Source organism: Conger conger, chromosome 2, assembly GCF_963514075.1.
Source record: "Conger conger chromosome 2, fConCon1.1, whole genome shotgun sequence".
Classification (NCBI taxonomy): Eukaryota; Metazoa; Chordata; class Actinopteri; order Anguilliformes; family Congridae; genus Conger; species Conger conger.
The window spans coordinates 19,367,145-19,373,144 of NC_083761.1; the positions used below are offsets into that span (position 1 = coordinate 19,367,145).

The following is a 6,000-nucleotide window of genomic DNA, read 5'->3' on the forward strand; positions in this document are numbered from 1 at the left end:
AATGTATGCTGAAAATGTACTGCATCCTTTGTGTTGTAGTGAATGCCGTTTTTTTCCACACAGTGCGGATATCTTCAAAAGACACAGTATGAGGAGCGTTTTACTTTGCCCTGTGCCTGTGGATGAATGTTAGTTATGTATAAAATGTGTGCCATCTGGAACAAGACAAAAGAATTGTGGAGCAGGAGTACAAACAGCTTGAAATAGCTGGAGGTCTCATTCAAGACATTATTAAAAAAATGTAAACAAACTCAATTATTTCCAGATGCAAAAGAACAGGCATGCCTGAACTGCATTTCAGAAATTGCCACCATGTTTAAGATGCATCAGAATGTGTGAAGAAGTGAGTGTGTGCATATGTGTGTGCATGGTAAGGGATGGTCTGGGGGCAGGGAGGCGTGTGTATGAGCGTGTGTGTGTATGTACAGTATGTGCATGTGTGTGGGGTGGGGGGGGCAGGGAGGTGTGTCTGTATGTGGGTTTGTGTGTGTGTATGGAGAAGCAGGAGGCCAGGGGGTTGAGTGTGTATGAGTGTGTGCGCTGAAAGGGAAATCAGCTTCAGGCCTGGTTCACTGATAGACTCAGCTCTCTTCACCTGACCTGTACCTGCAGGGGTGTGCCCTGGTGTAAAATCCAGCTGTGACTAGCTTGAAATGACCAGCTACCAGCTGGTCAAACCATGTTGAGTATAGAGCTGGTCTAACTGGTCAACCAGCTACCAGCTGTTTCAAAACCTAGCTTGAGTGTGGCTGGCTCACCATCAGGCCTCAGAGGAGGAGGAGAGGGAGGAGGCCTCATCTTGTCTGGCGTCTCCTTCCCCTGGGGGATTTCACACTGGAGAAACACCCACTCATCACAATAAATCTCCCCTAAACCGCCAGCCATGAGCTGGCCTCCAAAAAAAAACACACTCCTTGGCCAAAAGGCGGCTGCACTATGTCCACTTGCTCCTTCTACTGTTCTTTACAGAGAAACTATTCCAATTCCAATATTTACCACATCATAACATAAAAATGCATTGGTACAAGGTTATCTCGACAATTTAAACCAGTTATATGTACAATACATGTAAACAGATTTTAAAAGTCCACAATTCATACAATTTTTTCTTCTATGTTATATATCTCTTTGCTGAACACTTCAACGACTATCGTACTTCTCTATCCATGCAAATAAAACTCTGTCAATATCATAATATGACCTAAAATATGAGACTTTAAGCCCGTGGGTTCGAAGAAAATGGCAAACACATTTCTTTCTTTAAGAAATCTGACATCAGTGGATGAGATTCATGAGAAATGAATGTCACTCCCCACCCAACACACCTGCATCAGTTCACAGAAACAAGTTTTCTCTCTATTTATATATTTACTTATTGCTCTTGACAAAGCCCTGCCCTAGTGCATTTGGTTTAGCTTAGCAGAGTTCTTTACTCTGAATTCACAATCAGGCACAAAAGGAAAACTTTCCCCTTTTCCCGACCTTCAAGGTTAAACCCCACTTCAAAAAGGTGGTCTTAGGGAACCTAACAAAAACAAGCGATTCCATCGTCCTGCTCGCAACTGAAAACTGATTTTGCCTGGAAAGTAAATAAATTCACGTATAAAACGGTGTTGTTTTTCCACAGGGTGAAGTCTAAGTGAACACAGCTGTGAAGTGACTTCAGCAGCTGGAACTGATGCTGCAGGGTGACATAATCGCAGGCAACACTGCCAAGTGATTAAATGGGATTGCTTCGAAGCAACATTGCGTAAACCTGTCTGATGCACGGAGGGGCTGACAACACCCTTTTTGGGCTGGGAAGCCCCCCTGGTCCGGAAATCAAGACGATTCCAGGGCATTGGGTCTTGATACCAGGCACTAGGGAATGGATACGTCCCCATTTTGAAGTGGCACAGCTGGCTCAAGAATCTCTGTGTTGAAGAACAGACGGAGTGGCATTCCAAATTCTTAAATTGAAGTCAGCATACACAAATAAGTATGTAAGGTTCATTAGCACTTTCATTAGCCCTTGAAATTGTACTTCCTTTCAGCGTAGTGGTCCCTGGTTATGGGTATGCACTTTTTCGTACGTCGCTTTGGATAAGAGCGTCTGCCAATTGCCTGTAATGCAATGTAATGTAAGGGATGTGCTGCTGAATCCATGTGTGTTTGCACATCTTTGTGTACAGTTACTGCAAAAAGGAGGGGGAACGTACAAGCTAATTTAATGGTTTCCTCAATACCTGACATTTCAAGCAGGGTATTGAGTATTCAGCTGGTGTCCATGTGGATTACTAATCCTAGCACAGCAGGCAGTGACAGCCTTAGGCATATGAGGGGGCACATAGCACACACTGCACTGTAAATTACCGTGTCAGGAAGGCCCTGCAGGTGAATACAATGAACCAGCCATTGGTACTTAGCTTGTCAGCTTCCATAGAAGTCAATTCATATCACTGTATAATGTACTTTGAATCCAAATTATTTGTGAGGTCAGAGTAATAAAATATTAAAAGATATAACTAGGGGCTCTTTGGTATCTGGTCCTGCTAATGCACTGGGTTTCGGTAGCGACATGCTCTTCGTGGTATTAAAATCATAACTGTGCCATTGTCAGCTGTAATATCGCCCGGGGAGGAGGGGGAACAGGTGGCACGGTTGTTCCCATCACAGTCTGAGAAAGCTCCTTGGTTGATGCCAGCCAAGCATGAGGTCTTCTAATATAAAGACTCTATCTTAGCTTGTGGACCATAGAGTGAAAAAGAAGAGATATCCTTCAGAGGACAGTTCCCAAATCAAAGAACACTGCAGTGATGGGATGTGGTTAGAAAAGCCATATGACATTCTGAATTGCGGAAAACATTTACTTGCAATAAAAATCAATTAGAAGATATAAGGGCAATGATATCATTGAATTGAGAAAAAATCTGATTGATTGTTGGACCAATCGGTTCAAACATTTTAGAATGAGGATATTCCTTCATAGAACAGAGTTGGGTTTTAAGAAAAGTCTGTGAAAATGCAGAAAGACAAAAAAACATATACTCATGACATAACATATGCAGTATACTGTGACTGTGTGTGGTTTTCTGTGTTACTGTCACCTTCCTGTCAGCTTTGACCAGTCTAGCCATTCTCCTTGGACCTCTCACATTAACAAAGCATTTCTGCCTGCAAAACTGCTGCTCACTGAAAGTTTTTTTGTTTGTTTTTCACACCATTCTCTACAAACTATAGAGACTGTTGTGCATTAAAATCCCAGGAGATCACCAGTTTGTGAGATACTCAAACCACCCTGTCTGGTACCAACAATCATTCCACGATCAAAGTCACTTAGATCAATTTTTTTCCCCATTCTGATGGTTGATGTGAACATTAACTGAAGCTCCTGACCCATATCTATATGATTCCACACAATTGACCGATTAGATAACCACATGAATAAGTAAACAGGTGTTCCTAATAAAGTGCTCGGTGAGTGCACATAGATATGCCTGTGATTTAACATAATTATTGCAGGGAGAAATGTGACTCAGTTCAAATAATAATAATAATACAAAAAACGAATTTATACTTTGGAGGACCAGCAAAGCAGTGTCATTTTAAAAAATGGGGGAAAAGAAAAAGAAACGCAATGTGAATTTAGTGTCCTTTGGGTGGAGCCTACATTAATATTTGACTAGCATCCCATATTTTGGATTTAAAAGCAGAGTAAAGTGTCTGTAACCTTGGCAGTAAGTGCTTGGGGAATAGGATATACAGTATTAGTGATTTACGGATTGTCTCAAGACAGTGTAGCCAGCCAAGCTGCATTTTCTCATCTTAATAAAAGTAGCTATCGTGAAAACTGCAGTTCTCATCTTCTGCTATCAGTGAATCTAAGTGTAACAGATCTTTTCACAACCTGGCATACTGATCCTCCTTGTGCATTATGCAGAATATTCAAGGACTCCAAGTTCACAGTTGCCACAATTCAGTTACAACAATAGGCTATTTATTTCACCACTAAATCAGCTTTCCATTTCACTCTTTTTAGGTTTTTCAGCGATAATCTCATTAACAGTCGCAATGTCAGGAAATTTGATTTTTTCGATCAGATTATCGGTTGGCTGATTACCCATGGATAGCCGCCAGTGAGCGGTTAAGGGACAATTGGAAACATACAGCAGGCATCTGTTCCCATTAAGAGAGTCCCCTCAAATGCACCAACAACACTTAAAAGATTTAACAGAAATGCACTAAAGTATGCGTTCCCAGCAGAAAACCCAAGAACAAACCCAACCCTTGCTCAGCATCGGCCAAAAAGCAGCATGGACTGAATTAAAGAAACACAACTCAACAAAAAAACCAAATGACATAAACCCAGAGATAGCCAAGGTGCATTTCACCGCAGTACCAGAAAGTGAGAATCCCTCACATGGCACATTCCCATCTAAGCTCATTATGTCCTCCTGTGACTGTGTGACTCTCGTAAACGCACGCAAAGTAAAAGAGCGGGCTCGGAAAAGGGAGCGCCCGGCCGTCACGTGGACCTAGGTCTTCCACAGCACGTTATCTGACCATGAAAGAGGTGCATTCATCCAAAATCTCCATCAGCTGAAAGAAAGAAAAAAAAAACCCCTGCTACTTAACGTCTCTTATCGCTGCTTAAGTACTTGTCGGTAAACAGAAACCTAGGAAAGACAAGAGCCTTCTGTGGCGGGATCGCTCATCCGGATGACTAACAACCCCGTCGCCTCGCAGGCACCGAAAGAAAAGAAGAAAATGCAGACCCTCCGCAGGAAACCGAAGTTGTCGTCTGGCGAGATGGTAGACGGGGTCGGGCGAAGGACGACAGTTCCTTTAAAGGAAGTCCTAGAGAAGTAAATCTTGGATATTGTTAAAATCTCGCACCTGAGCTGCGCTCCAATGGGCCGTGGATAGTTAACAGGCCAGCTTTTTCCAGGGAGAGCTGGACCGAGCCAGCAGACCTGGCAAGAGGGAGACTGGGGCTTTCCTGCGGTGAGACCATCTGAGACTAACCGCTGAGACGCAAAAAAACGGTTCAGTCCGTAGAATGCATTATTCATGCACTGTAGAGGACCACGAAAGGCTCTAATGATCCTATCTGAAATGCTATTTGCTGGAAATAAAGAAATTAACAAACATTTACTTTCAAAGTCCAAGGCACTTTTTCTGGCTCCGTCAATGAGTTCAACCAGAGAACTCATTTTAAAAGCACCGAAGAATAAAAGCGCTCTACAGATATCTGCAGATTTTTCATTGGCCCGCGGCCAAGGGCCTGTCAACCGTTTTATCGGTCATCCTAACGGACAAAACGCTGCCACGTTGCCCGGCCGAACTGTAAGTTTTCACTAACCTGGAAACTGCTTCTGTGTCCGTCTCTCAAAAAGCGGGCTTCACCTGCCCCCAGTGTAGGACAAATCCTCTGTAGCTCTGGACCTCCGCTGCTCCTGCTCTCCCTCTGGCCTCCCCCTCACATTCTGATAGCGAGGAGGGCCGCTGGTTCTGAAGAGGAGTGAAGGGAGAGGGCCGCTCCCCTTCTCTCCTCCTCTTTCAGTAACGCGGCCTGCTTTATCTCACCGCACACAAGGGGAGACCGCAGTGGGGACTTCATTTTCAGGGCAGGGTCTGAGGTGTACGACTTTTCTGTATTGGTGGGGTCTATGTGTGTGTGTGTGTGTTTGTGTGTTTGTGTGTGTGTGTGTGGGGGGGTAGTAGTCAAGCTGATTCAAATTCTCATAGCACATGTAGGACAGTGAAGGGCAGGTACACTTCTTATTAATTTCTCTTTACGTATTTATGTACAGTTTCAGCAGATATGGATTGAGGGGATGGGTGAATAATACAGGCAACACAAAGCTGAGAGTTCAAAGGCCTTCTTTGCCCCCTATCCCTCCCACCTCCCCCCGAAAAAAACCACAAAAGTTTGGGGTCACCTTGTCTTGTTTCTCTGTTTGTAATCAAACAATTTATATGTGGTCAAAGTGCAGACTCAGAGCTTTTATTAAAGGGTAT

The 6,000-nt window shown here is 43.6% G+C and overlaps 1 protein-coding gene across 1 annotated transcript in view; it reads right to left on the reverse strand.

Moving 5' to 3' along the window:
• Window positions 1-5,457, reverse strand: part of add3a (adducin 3 (gamma) a) — a 56,021-nt gene extending 50,564 nt beyond the window's left edge. Inside the window, exon 1 of the mRNA XM_061228191.1 lies at window positions 5,342-5,457. The gene's annotated coding sequence lies outside the window, so the exon portion shown is untranslated. The remainder of the gene's footprint in view (window positions 1-5,341) is intronic.
• Window positions 5,458-6,000: the final 543 nt, after the last annotated feature.